At 48.9% G+C, this 14,327-nt stretch overlaps 1 protein-coding gene across 4 annotated transcripts in view; it reads right to left on the bottom strand.

Moving 5' to 3' along the window:
* FGF1 (fibroblast growth factor 1) overlaps positions 1-13,843 on the bottom strand; it is a 91,336-nt gene extending 77,493 nt beyond the window's left edge. For 3 of the 4 annotated variants that reach the window (XR_002828645.1, XM_006086418.3, XM_006086414.3), the window contains exon 1: positions 3,556-3,702. The gene's annotated coding sequence lies outside the window, so the exon portion shown is untranslated. Of the gene's footprint in view, positions 1-3,555; positions 3,703-13,638 lie in introns of those variants that run through there. The other variant, XM_006086415.3, reaches the window with a different exon arrangement.
* Between the last annotated feature and the right edge of the window lie 484 nt (positions 13,844-14,327).

Genomic DNA, 14,327 nt, shown 5'->3' with positions numbered 1-14,327 from the left:
AGTCATTTATATCAGTGTAAACTTCACTGCACCCAGACACTAAGTTCTGGATTGTCTATTTCTCCTCCCTCCATAACTGGAGTCATCCAGTCTTGACCTCAGGCTTAGCTCAAGATGACCTCCGACCTTAGGCCTGAGGGATAAGGAGCCCTGGCCCAGCACTCCTGTGCCTCTGTCTCTTGTTAGGCACCCTTTCCTCTCTTCTTGGTTCAGGAGGACCTGAGGCCACCTTGCCTGCATTCATGTCTTGTTCCTGAAGACCTGGTCCCAAAGGCCGTAGGTCCTCAAGGCGGTGATTCTGCCCATGGGCCAAGCTGATGTCCTGCACCTCTAGGCAGAGCTTCAAATCCTAGCCTACTTTCTAGATCTTCAAATATAATCTGCTATTGAATTCCTGTCACCAAACTCCACCTACCTCTTAAGACACCTCCAGTGACTCCCCCAGAACACAGATGGCATACCGGTTAGGAACACAGCCTGGTGTGAGGTGTGGCTCTGCCACTTGGTAACGGTGTGACCTTAGGCAAATGGTCCAGCCCACCAAGCCTTAATTCCTGCAGCTACAACACCCCTATTTCATAGGGTTGTTATGAGAATTTGGTGAGCTCATACACGTAAAGTCAAGCGCAGTGCTTGGCACAAAGTAAGGGCTCAAGAAATGCTGATAATCAGCAAATCTCCACACAGCACCTCCAGGCTGCCCAAAATGTGGCTCTAGTGGTCACTCACAGAGTGTCATTTTGGACTTTGGAACAAATCCACCTGTGGGCAGCCTTTTCAGTGCTCACCTTTCAATAATCTATATATATAAAAGCCTAATATGCAAATTATCCCCGTGGGAGTTCAACTGGTAGACCGATCGCTTGCTATGACATGTGCTGACCACCAGGGAGCAGCGCAGAATGAAGGGAGGCCCTGGCTGGCAGCTGGAAGGCCCAGATTGGCCCTGATCGCTGGCCAGGCCTAGGGACCCTACCTATGCACAAATTTCATGTACCGGGCCTCTAGTAATAACAACAATAAGCAATAATAACAAATACATAGTAATCACTATAAACTAGGCACTATGCTAAGAGCATTACTTATTTGGTCCTTTCAACAACAAGCTTGGTATTTTATTACCCTATTTTACAGATGAGGAAACTGAGGCACGAGGTCACCAAACTAATAAGAGTCAGAATTTGAATTTGAACCTCATAGAGTCTGGCTGCAAAATCTACACACTCAGCTGCTATGTTATGCTGCCTTTCTTAAATAATGAAATTTAGGAATCAAAATAATTAGTATTCACACTCTCCCTCTTCTCTCCCTGTAGGCCACTGGCCCGGTGCTTGTCTTTACTCCTATATCTTGGACACCTTCACTTCCCACCTGAGTTGGACATTCTGCCAGCCCAGCTCGTTCTCCCAGGTAGGTCCCCTCCCTTCTCTATGGTTGAGTGGGCTGGATGCTGTCACATCTTGAGTTGGGACACCTTGTCAGTACTCAATAAATATTTGTTGATTAACAGATCCTTTCTTGAGGAAAAGATACTCATTCCCGTCCTTTATGTGTCATGTATAGGTGTTAAATTTACCTAAACCAGGGTATGTCTGTGGCAGAAACGACTGAATATTATTTTTCCCATATCTTAAACCGAGGATATTGCCTTCACCAGGCATGCCTGTTAGATGAGGACCTTCCACTCTGCAGGACCCCTCATCCGGAAGCTAGCACTACAGGGCTGGCTGCTTCATGAGCTGTAGTAGATGATTCAGGGTCCGCAGAATGCTTGCCAGCAAAGTGAACCAGCACACACTCTGTCCTGGGATCAGACGTCTGTCTGTCCCTTTGCTGGCGTGGAAGGAGCATATGGGTGTCCATCCACCATCGTCACTGAAAATATGATCATCATGATTGGTGCTGCCGTAAACTCAAGCCACTTAACTGAATTCTGCTCCCTTAAATCCTTTTTTTTGAACCAGGCAAGCCACATATGGGTAAGTGCACACCAGATTTAGGAGGAGTTTACAAGAAGCTCAGTGTTTTCTCCCTTCATTTTTGTGTGTGTTAACTTCGCCGTTGATCAAGTACTTCATTTGCAAATCCATCTACTCCTGTAATAAAGGCAGGCCCTGCAGGAGAAGGGCAGCCCGCCAGCTGCCCTCAGCAGCAGGTTCAGTGATCTTGCCTTCGGACACACAATCTCAGAAGGGGACTTTCCTAGGAAGCCCTCAATGACCAACACAAAGAAAACAAAGGAAAAGGGAATTTGTGACTATGAATCACAGTCTGAACCAAAATCCACACTTGTTCACACTAATGGCCCCAGTAAACAGCTGGCCAGCCCTTCGCTAGACACCGCTCTGCAAAGCCCATTTCTTTTCAGCCCTTGGCCACCCTCGGGCTGGCTCATCCCCACGCAGAGCCTGGCTCGCCCTCTGCCCAGACGCTCGTGTCCTCCCACTGGTGTTTGTGGAGTGAACTCATAAACAATCCAATCCCTGTGGCGAAGGGAAGGGAAAGTGCTAGTCACCAAAGCAGAAAGGAAGACACAGCAGGGGGGGTGGATAGACACAGCGAGAGAGAGCACCGTGCTTGCGATCTGCTGGGGCAGAGAGAGCTCTTGGACCTGAGAGGTGGGATCAGGTGGGCGCCTGTCCTCTTGGGTCTCCGAAAAATGTGTACTTGGTCAAATGCCTGGAATTCCCACCCCAGCACCCGGAGGTCTGAATTTTTTGAGCGCTCCTGTCTGGAAGCCTTGCATACTTTGGTCATGTAATCGCGATGTGGGTGTGGCTTGGCGTACGTGCCAGAGAATGTGCCCACTGGCTTAGCCATTCCTGCTCCTTCTCTGCCAGTGCCTATCTCAAATGAGGATGTGATTTTCCCAGAAGATCAGAAGGCCAGGTGAGAAGTAATGCAGGTGACCGGTGGGGCCCTCAGAATACCACCCTATCGAAACACATGCAGATAATCCTACATGTCAGCCTGGTTTTATAGGAACAGGTTGATTACAATCTAAGGCGCCCACCCAGTGGACAAGCTTTCTGAGGCAGCTGAATTTCCAGGCTCCCCGAGTGGGTGAGTGGGACACATCAGGAGAATGCCAGTCACTCGCTCAGGCCACAGCTTTTGACTCTGCCAACCACAAGGGCCGCATCCAGCACTTTAAGTAAATGAGAACATTCCGCCCCCTCCAGTCACCGGCGTGGCAGCAGGGGGACGGAGATAATGGGGCAGCCTGGTGCAGGATCGTTTTGACAGTCTCTGAACTCCAAGTGCTGGTTTTACGTGCCGGTGCCATGGGCAGGCCCTCCCCCCAGAGCAGTCTGTACCACAGTTTACACCCAGCCAGAGGGGAGCCCCTGGGTGCTCACCTGCAGGCATGCTCTTTGCAGTGGTATCTGCTTAAAACATCGTACTGCCTTCATTTTCCCCTTTTATCTTCCCTCTCCATGGAGCCTTATACTTGCACTCGGACAGACACACACACACACACACACACACACACTCACACCTTCACATTTGGATATAACCTGCTCTTGTTCCCCAGAACAGAAGCCTGATTCTTACCTGAGGGCTTGCAGGCTGAGGGCTGTGCCTCTCTCCCTCCGAGGGGAAGGGAATCCGCCTGGCGTCCTCTGCTGTGTTTGTCACTGTCACTGCGCTGCAGTGCTTCCCTGGCAGGCTCAAGCCGGCTCGCTCGCTCTCTCCCTCTCTCTCTCTCTCTCCGCAGTTCTGTGTGGGGAGAGGGAACGGGCCGTGGCATGCACACCGGGTTGCTGGTCCGCCTCCAGACACCATGCCACAGAGCCGGCTACCAGTCCACGGGGCTGTGTGGGAGGCAGGGAGGCAGTTGGGGGGCGGAGGGACCTGAGATGTCAGCCTTTGGGTCTCTCCCTGGCCTTGTTTATCAGCAGAGGGGACCTGCCTTTAGACAACCACCCACAGAAACGTACACAGAGCTCTAAGCGCTCCCCACTCTGGACAGCTAGCAGCAGGCCCAGGAACGCGGAGCTATTGGCCAGCAGGGAAGGGAGGCCGAGACAGCAGACAGTGGCAGCAACCATCCGGGTGTTGTTTTAGCGTGGTTTGTCTAGGGGCAAATGGCTGCACTGAACGGACTACTGGCCCGTCTGAGCAGAATCCTGTTTATTTTGAGGCCTCGGTTGCCAGGGAAACAGAAGTCGCGGCTCTGAGATGCTTCTCTGGAATCAGAAGGCTGCTCTGTCATCTGGCATCGCTGCACAGGGTGTAGGTGTCTGTGTGTGGCAGAGTGTGTGTGTCTGTCTGTCTGTGGCGTTCCCAGAGCCAAGCCTTGCAGAGGATGTTTTGCAAAGCCACGCGAGGCAGTGGCCATCTAGGTTAGGGCTGCAGAGAGACTATTCCGCACCAGTGGTCAAGCCTGTCCCTGCTGCACCAGGCGGACCGTCAGGTGAGCCCAGCTGCAGGGGTGGGGATTTCTTCAGAGGACCATGCACACCATCGTTATGCCATGGCCAGGAATGGGGTAAGAAAGGCAGGAAGCGGCAAATCACTCTTTGGCTAAAAGGTGGGGACTGAAGATGGGCTGAAAGGCATGGACCAGGAAGTGTCTTTGAAGAGACCAAATGGAAACAGAATGAAGCGTCCCCTCCTTGTTCATGTGAGCCTGGGAGGTGTGAGTGTGAGAGTTGTGTGTGTGCGTGCGTGTGGGCAAGCCTCCCCACCTGATGAGTCAGATAGACAGGTACAGCTTGACCTGTTGGAACTGGAAACATGCTCTCTGGCCTCTCCCTCCTCTGGGAAGCTGGAGGTGGAAGCTTGTCCTCCACACTCATCAGGGTCACCCGGGGAGCCTTTCCTGTGCCCTCTGCAGGGCTGAGCCTCGGAGAAGCTCGTCTCACCTCCTGTGACAGAGAGCTAGAGGCACACCCATCACGTGACTCGGATCGTGATGAGCAGCAGCTCTCCTAAAAGGGACCTGAAGGAGCAGAAAAAGGTTGTTTCTCCAAACTTTATTAACTGGAACCTCCATGAACTGCCAATTACTTCCACATAGTCAGGTACTGACAGTTTACTTAGAAAAATAATAATCTTGCCCTGGCCGGGTGACTCAGTTGGTTGTCTTATGCACTGGAAGGTCGCAGGTTCGATTCCCGTCAGGGCACATACTCAGGTTGTGGGTTCGATCCCCGGTTGGGGTGCTTATGGGAGGCATCCAATCAATGTTTCTCTCTCGCATCGATTATTCTCTCTCCCTTCCTCTCTCTCTAGAATCAATGAAAAACATACCCTCAGGTGAGGATTTAAAATAATAATAATCTCCCTGAGTCTCTGCATGATTCCCAAGGGCCTTCTGAATGATAGAAAGATAAAAATATTTCGGATAATTGTCTTCTCAATATTGGAGAATTATGCTGCATTGGTGTGTGTGTGTGTGTGTGTGTGTGTGTGTGTGTGTGTGTGTGTGTTAACTCTTTCACCACGTGGAATGATAGATTTTTAAGTGAGGAAACACCCAAAAAGTCCGAGGCCAGGTTGAGTGTCCCCAGGGTGCACCCCTGGTTAAAGTCCTCCCTGTGCCTGAAACCAGGTTAACACCCTTGAACCCGCCCACTCTATGGGGTTGACCATTCTTGGGCAACTCAGCTCTTCAGGACTTGGAATTTCCTCCCTCTTCACAGAGATTAACAAGATGCTCATAACCACGTCTTCCCTGCAAGCTGGCAGGATTATTGTGACGATCAAACGTGCTAAAGTGTGAGAGCACCTTGAAACTGCAAGGCAGTGTAAATCATTACTGCAGTTTTGTTTCTCCATTTCGTGCAGCTGCGAGATGCTGTTAAACACAAACAAACTGCGCAGCTCTTGGGCAAAGGATCGCCCCCTCGCTACAGAGAGAAGTGAATTTCCTTACTGCATATCAGGTGTTCAGAAATGATCCTGTCCAAATGCTAGGAAAGAATGGCGCCTTGGGCCCTTAAAGTATTTACTGTAAGAGAATTCTCTTCAGTGTTGAAATTTCTTAAAATTGCAGTTTAACATCCCTCAGGTTCCCTATTTATTTCAACTTCCAGGTCAAGTATCTAGATTTATCTTTTCAATAATATACATTCAGATGATTTGAGTCATGAAATATGTTCATGCTTTTTGGCCTCACGGTTATTTAGTGTGGGAAGGGACATGGAGGTTGCCTAGTTTAAAAGTCTGGCCTCAGAATAGCTCCAGCTCCGGGCCAAGAAATAGTCGATTGAAATAATAGCTGTGGAAGCCATGTATTAGGCACCCACAGTACGCTAGACCCAATACACAGAATGTAACAGAAACCCCATCTTCCCTCAAAGTTCTGAGACCACTTTTAATGACCTTTCTGCTGTGAATAAAACCTTATAATCAAGGCTGCTAGCGCTGCAGAGGCTGGGTCTGAGCCAGGAAGAAAAGGACAGATTTGGAGGACCAACAAAAGTCCTAGTAGAAGCCCAGTAGGTTCATCCACAGAGGGGTGGCCTTGGGCGAGTCATCCACGTCTGAGATGTGGCCGCTGCCGAAGGTGAGACTTTGTCCTTCCGCATCCTAAGAGATTGACTCACCCCCGAGCATTTCCACAGCTGCTATTTTAGAAAGTGGCTCTAACCCTCTCATAAGCACTTCAGAAGGATAATAAAAGAGGATGTGGCATTTCCACGATTTTACTTATTCTGGGCTCAGTGCCTCTGAAAATCAGGACATAAAACAATCATTTTTAAATTTTTTTGTTGTTAATCCTCACCCAAGGATATTTTCCCCCTTGACTTTTAGAGAGAGTGGAAGGGAGGGGTAGAGGCAGAGAGAGAGAAACATGGATGTGAGAGAGAGACATCGATTGGTTGCCTGCCTCTCCCCTGCACTGGACCCGGGTGGGGATCTATCCTGCAACCGAGGTATGTGCCCCTGATTGGAATAGAAACCGAGACCCTTCAGTCTGCAAGCCAACACTCTAACCACTGAGCCAAACTGGTCAGGGCAGATGACCACTTTTTAACTGCACCAACAAGAAAAAAGAATCAGAGCATGAGAGAATCAGCAGGGTTCAACATGTCCCCAATAAATACATTTTCTTTCTCTCCAGGTATAACATATATAAACCCTGGCTTCTTGTGCTTGGATCTTAAAGCTGACATTCAATATTTGCTGTAAAATTTCTCCTTTGTTCATCCTGTTTACATAAGTGATACAGTTAGGTGGAATGCACACCAGACACACTGCATTTTCTTTCTAATCTCATTTGACCTTGATGGGACTCAACAAATCCGCATCAGCTGACAGGAGAAATCAGACGCTGCATGCCACTCTCTCCCTCCAGCGAAGGATTTCTTCTGTTTATGCCCAATCATGCAATTAGATGAAGGGCACGCTGGCCTCCTGGTGAACCAGCTGCCAAGAAGAAGGAGGGGAAAGATCTGACAAACAGGCAGAGGGAAATGCAGCAGACGTCCACGGGAAACTGTAGTAGTTGCCCAAGGAGACCTCATAACCGCAAATATCACCGGAGCTGCAGGGCTGAAACGGGGTCCAGCGGTTTCCAGTGGGAAGATGCCTCGCCCTGTCCCCATTATAATACAAGAACAGGAGTCACACCACTCTGTCAGCCTGACTCTCTATCACCCTGTGGGCAGGATGCTTGCAAAGGTCACACCCATGGGAGGTGGGCTTCCTCTCTCTGACATTGATCACCCATCACTTATTCTCTTTTATGTTTCCCTCTATCTCAGTTTTTCAATCTTTATTTTAAAATATTTTATCTTTAAAGAATAGTAATGCGTTGTGCACATCATAAAAATGTACAATACACTGAAAGGTATATCACTAACCCCCTTTTCCCCAAAGGTAACCACTATTAACTTTTTTTTCTGGATCCTTTCAAGGGAAAAAAAGTCTTTGTACTCCTGAATGTGCGTATGCTTAAAAACAATTTCCTATGCACAATGTCCTGCATTGCTGTTTGTTTTTCATTTAATAATGGATCTTTGCACATTGGTCTAATCCATCCAAGCACCAACATTCCTTGTCTTAATTATTGCAATATCCTCCCAGCTGCCCTCCCTGCATCTACCCTTACCCCCTACAGTTCATTCCAGAGGGATCCTGCTAAAAGGTAAACAGATCATGTCCCTACAAAACTCTCCATTGCCTTTCCCTTGCACTAAGAACAAAAGCTGAGCTTGCTACCACCACCTGCCTCTCGAAGCCCATCCCCTGCTCACCCCTTGCTCATTGTGCTCAGTCACCCTGCTCCTCATATAAGCCAAGCATGGTCCTACCTCAGAGCCTTTGCACTTGCCGTTCCCTCTGTCTAGAGTGTCTGCATTTATTTTCTGCCCCTGAATTCTTTGCATGGCTGGCTCTTGCTTACCACTCTGGTCTCCTTTTAGACCATCTCTTCCCTGACCACCTGTTCTAAATCAGCCCCTCTCCACTGTCCTACATAGATCTTTTTCTTCATAGATCCTACTACTATCTGAAAATTACTGTATTCAGTTATTAGGTTTCTGTCTCCCCCTACCACACACACACTGGGATGTAAACTTCATGAGGAGACAGGAATTTTATCTGTCTTATCACCATTATAGTCCCAGTCCCTAGACCAGTACTTCTCAAACTCGCACGTGCATCAGAACCACCTGGACTGCTGGGCCCCAGCCCCAGAGTATCTAATTCAGTAGGTCTTAGGTGGGCCTGGGAATCTGCATATCTAACGAGTTCCCAGGTGATGCTGATGTTGCCGGTCCAGGGACCACGCTTTGGAACCACCTGTCTAGATGGTGCCTATAAGACACACAGTGGGTGTTGCATATATATATTTATTACACGAAGGCATGGGTCTGAACATAGGATCTGCCACCTTCTTGGTAGGGGCATTTCCACTTTGTAGTTCTATTTCCACTTTCATATTTATTTATACATTCTTTGTGATAGGAGGCCCCCAGTTTTTTTCAGCTCCGTTGATTTGTCAGCGGATGATTAGAAACCTACAGTTTGGTCCACGGGGGGCCAGTTAGGGTTGCATCTGGTTCTCCGTCTCAGTAAAATGTCAAACTGAAAGGTGGTGTGACCCTCACCTGACACGTGACAGAGAACTTGACCCAGGACTCATCGATCAGGCCTCCCCTGAAATTGTTTAACAACAGATCTGTTGGCTCGGACTCTGTGTCAGTCGCTGGGAGGTGCTCAGCTGGTCTACCTGGACCCCAGGTTATGAAATACAGAGAGCGCGGTGGCTTTTTGTGAATCACAAAAACACCCTTGAGACTCTCACAAGGTCTATAACCCTTTCCCTGTGTACAAACTTTCTCTCTCACTTTTTTTCCTTACATTTAATTTCAGAAAGTTATAAGGCACCCTAAACTCATTTTAAGCCCACATTTAAAATTCTCACTCTAATCATTAGTTAGCTATTTGGCGAAACAACAACACATGCACAAAAAAACCTGGATCCCCCATTTGTTGCTTAAATTCCCGAGGAATTGTAGCTTTAACTATAATAAGACAAACCTTAAAGGAAAACATTACAGAAAAGCATGAGAGGAACTCATTGTTATCATTGTCGAATGGGGAATGCTTTTGGAAGCATGATTGGAAACCCAGAAATGGAAATAGAATAGTGAGACTGAGGCCATAAAATTTTAAATGATCTATACAAAGAAGAAGGAAAAAACTCCCCCTAGTTTAGACTGTGGAGAAATCTATGGATCCGATGTTTCCCATCTGTATATTTTCCACCTGAAGTGCCTGGGTGGCCCGTGGCCAACACAATGAGTCAAGACATAAGCTCATCAGGGCAAGCAGGGTGAGACCACATCTTTCAGTGAAGCCCTGTCACTGGGTTCATGATCTCATTAGCCATGGTTTGGGTTTTTCACATCTTTACTGTGATATAATTCACATACCATACGGTTCACCCATTTAAAGTATACAACTACGTGGTCTTAGTATATTCACAAAGTTGTACAGCCCTCACCACTAATTTTAGATTTTTGTCATCCCCAAAAGAAACCCCAGGCACATTAGCAACCATTCCCCATTCCCCGCTCCAGCCAGAACCAGGCAACCACTAATCTACTTTCTGTCTTGATAGATTTGTCTGTTCTGGCCATTTCAGATGAATGGAATCATACAGTCTGGGTTTCTTTCCCTTAAAAAGCATAATGTCCTTAAGGTTCATCTGTGTTGCATCATGTATCCAAACGTCCTTCCTTTTTATTGCTGAGTAATATTTCATCGCATGGATATGCCACGTTTTATTTATCCACTCACCAGTGAATGGACATTTGGCACCTTTCCTCTGGCTGTCATGCATAGCGCTGCTACGAACATCAGTGTGCAAGTTTTGGTGTGAGCATGTTTTCATTTCTCTTGGGTTTAGCAGTGGTTTTCCTCTTAAAGATTTATCCAAAGAATTGTTCTTACTTTTGGTTTTCACTTTTTTCTATTATAACCCCCAGGAGAAGCAAGCAGGCTTGGATCCTAAAGACTCAGAGCTCCTCTATCCCCAGTCCAGGCCCTTCTCTGCTCCTGTGTGATCTGGATGTGACTCAGTCTCACGGTGACTCAGTTGTGAGCACCAGCGCTGGGACCCTCTCACGGGATATTGTGAGGACTCCCGACATCAATCAGATAGGATCTGCTCTTGAGAAGATGCTCATCCACAGGTTAGTATGCAGATACCCCCTGCACCACAGGTGACTGCACCAGCCTTAAGGCCAGTGTCTGGGTGTAGAGGCACAGATAGTATAAAAAATCAGTGACCATTTTCTCAAGAGTTTGGCTTTCTTTGATATCAGAATTTGGTTGCTTTCAGAATCCTGCAAGCCACCTCAGAGGAAGGCCTCCTGCCTGGTCCCCCTGGTCTGGGGGCAGGAGAAAGGTCAGGGTCATGCCTAATGATGGGCAGCCAGAAGGGCAAGCCCGCATTCTAAGGCCCACATTCCAGCTACTGTTTCCCAAAGACTAGTCTACCCTCATCTAATTAAAAAGCACCTGCTCTCTACAGACCCCGGAGGCACCTCCTTTTGTACAGTCGCTGTGCTCTTGACCTTGTTGGCTCTGGGGCAGGGTGTGACCCTGCACCATTGGGTACATCTAATAAGGACCCCTTGTAGAGGCACTGGGAGCACAGGTGGCAGAAGAGGGATCTAAAGTGTCTGAGCTCCCCCATGCTTCCTGACCAATCACTTGTGCCTCTTGCTCTTTAAAAGCAGGCACCAGGAAGCTCCACTGAGAAACATGTAAATGATTAATTTAACAGGAAATGAGATGGCCGGCATGCCTGGGCTCTAACTCCCATGTCCCCAGTTACTAGCTGTATGATCTAGAACAAGTCTGTTCTCTCAGACTCAGTCTTCCCATCCAGTAAATGGGAATAATAGCAGTAATTGCCCGTTAGGGTCATTGTGAGGATTATCTGACACAATGCCTATAGGGACTCCAGCATGCCTTCAGAGTTCAATCAATGTTTGCTATAATTATCATGTTACTTTTTAAATCAGAATTAAGGACCTCAAGAAACCTAGCCATCCTCTCTAAGCCGTTCAGTAAGGCAGGTTTTCTATTGCTCAATTAATTGGAAGCACTTAATCGGGCACCAACTATGCGTTAGACACCACAGAGAGGGCTGGGGACGAAATTTAATTTTCCCCAAGAAATGTAAAATTCAAGCTGCGAGAGAAACTTAGATGCATGAAGTTCTTCACGAACATGTGCACAGATAATGCTGAGAGTCAGTGCCGTCCTGCTCAGAGAGGGAGACAGCCGAAAAGGCAGGCAGGCCCGATGAGGGCTCGGGGAGGCAGTACCCCTGCCCTTGAAAGGCAAGATGGGTTCACAGCAGCAGAGCAGAGGGAGACAGGAGTGGGGAGGGGAGACCTGCGTGAGCACAGGGTGTCCAGTGGGTCTGGACATGGCGTTTGATCTGGGGACTGAGCCACAGTCACTTCCCACTGCCAGGGGTCTCCAGCAATGCCATGCTCTGGGTTCTTCTACTCACCCTTTCTGATCATTGTCCTTACATTGCAACCCCTGCCACTAAGAAGTATGTGAGGCTATAAGAGAGAAAAGGAGGAGGAGTTGTGTTGGGAGAGCTTTGACTCTATTTTATTTTATTTTAAATATATTTTATTGATTTTTTACAGAGAGGAAGGGAGAGGGATAGAGTTAGAAACATCGATCAGCTGCCTCCTGCTCACCCCCCACTGGGGATGTGCCCGAAACCAAGGTACATGCCCTTGACCGGAATCGAGCCTGGGACCTTTCAGTCCACAGGCCGACGCTCTATCCACTGACCCAAGCCGGTTAGGGCAAGAGCTTTGACTCCTAATGGAGACCATCGCACAGAGCAGCAGAGACACAGCCTTGGCTGTCCTGCCCCCTTCTCCAGGCCCAGCACCTTCAGCATCTGTGGGGACCCAGCCCTTCATGGCCTTCAGTCCATGTGGTTTTGGGACAGGGATAACTACAGCCCCAGGGAGGGATGGGCACAGTACCCACACCAGTTCAGTGAAATGTGCCCCTGAGACGGTAGCTAGAACTGCTGTAGAGTGGCCGTGCCAGTAGGGTGTCAGCCTGGACTTGGCTACCAGCCATCTCGCCACCATGATAGATAAGTCTTCCTGGGAATAGAATAGGACACAGGGAAGTGAAGCCAAAAAATGGGGAAAGATGGATATGAGATGCCACTGTCTGCACAGCTGGATATTACCACACCAAAGCCCTGGCTGTTTCAGTCACACAAGGGGGAACATTTCCTTTTTGTTTTGCCGACATCCCCACAGGCTAGGTTTCAGTCCATTGTTACTAAAAGAATCCTGACTTATTCGGGCAGTTATCTCGTTCCCACCAGCATTGTGTTGGCCTATCCCTAGCGTACACATTTGTAGTCCATAGCCGAGGGGCGATGTGCGACCAGGAATAATGGTTCCTGTGTACGAGTGATGGAGACCTCTATACATGTCCCTAAATGCGCAGCGGTACATGTCACGTGTTTGGGAGTGTGCAGATGTGAGAAGGAGAAACCAAGACTCTGCAAAATATCTTTCTCTTCTTTGTGCTTTGACTCTGCGTATAGAATAATTCTCCCTAAACCTTTGATTTAGTTCCTCTTGTTCTCAAACAAAAAAGCATTCCTTGGATCTGTTAGGTAGGTTTTGCAGGGCCCTGAGAAGCCAGGAAGAGGTGGAGAAGGAGCTGAGGGGAAAGGAAGCTCCACATACCCCATTTCCGTGTTTTCCCCTTTTGCCCAATTACCACGAGTCAGCTGGCATCCCTTCATTTCCTACTTCATGCAGGGCTTTTAAACACGAAGCATTAACTCTCCTGTAATGGGATTTGTCTAACGATTTCCTGCGAAACATCTTCGTGGGTCTCAGCAAAGATAATTCACTCGGTGGGAATCGCTTCCTGCTTCCCCCGCTAAGAACTAGACCTACCCCATTCTTTCCGGGAGCAAATGGGCCTCCGACTGCAAGAAGGGAGTCCAGGGATATTTTCTCCAGCATCCATCACGGACTCAAGCCTGCCGCAGAGACTCAGATCGGGGAGGAGAAGGGGGAGGGGGTGGGGAGAGCTTTCATGCTGAGGCAAGCCTGAAGCCAGGCAGAGTCCAGGGCAGTCTGAGCCCCTTGGAGAAACGGATGTACTCACCTCTGTGCTTTGGCTCTGGGGCACTTTCTCTCTGGGGCCACGGCAGCCGCAACAGTCTACAGCGGCCACCCTGTCCTACCAGGAGCAGGGCAGGCCGGCCGCTGCAGCAGGAAGGGAGTTTCCATTCGCCATCAGAAGGGAGTGTCCGTCAACAAAAGGAGGATTCGAGGCTGTTGGATCGCTTGTCTTCTCCCTCCTGCTCCTTCTCTGGTGTGAGTGGCGCTCAAGGGAGCCCCAAGAGATGGGCTGGGTGCCAGCCACACGCCACACCCTCCCCGGTACAGGTTGTTTTCCCTGTCTCGGAGCCTGGAGAGGAGGCGGCAGAGGGGTCCCCAGGCCACCCTCCTGGGGTGCCTGTCGGTGCGGCCGATGCTGGTGCACCCACGGGAAGCCCAAGGACAAGCACTTGCGTATTTATTTCTCCCCCTCCCATGTGATCTTATTTTTGGACTGGACACGAGAGCTATTTGGGGGCTGGCCAGCTGCCAGGTGAAAGGACAGTTATCTCGTCCAAGTTGTCTCCATGCCCCTCGGATCTAGTCCCTGGTACCTTTCCTCACGTTAGGCAGTGGGGAGGGGTCTCGCTCGGAGCCTTACTTTGAATATAGCCAAGCAATTGGCCCAAATGTCTAATTTTATTTCCACTAGTTTACCCCCCGCTTGGAGGTTTCACAGAAGTGCAGTGAACA

The sequence above is a fragment of the Myotis lucifugus genome, unplaced genomic scaffold (assembly GCF_000147115.1).
Source record: "Myotis lucifugus unplaced genomic scaffold, Myoluc2.0 scaffold_28, whole genome shotgun sequence".
NCBI classification, from domain to species: Eukaryota; Metazoa; Chordata; class Mammalia; order Chiroptera; family Vespertilionidae; genus Myotis; species Myotis lucifugus.
The sequence above is the reverse complement of the archived record's forward strand: the minus strand, read 5'-3'. Positions and strand labels throughout refer to the sequence as shown.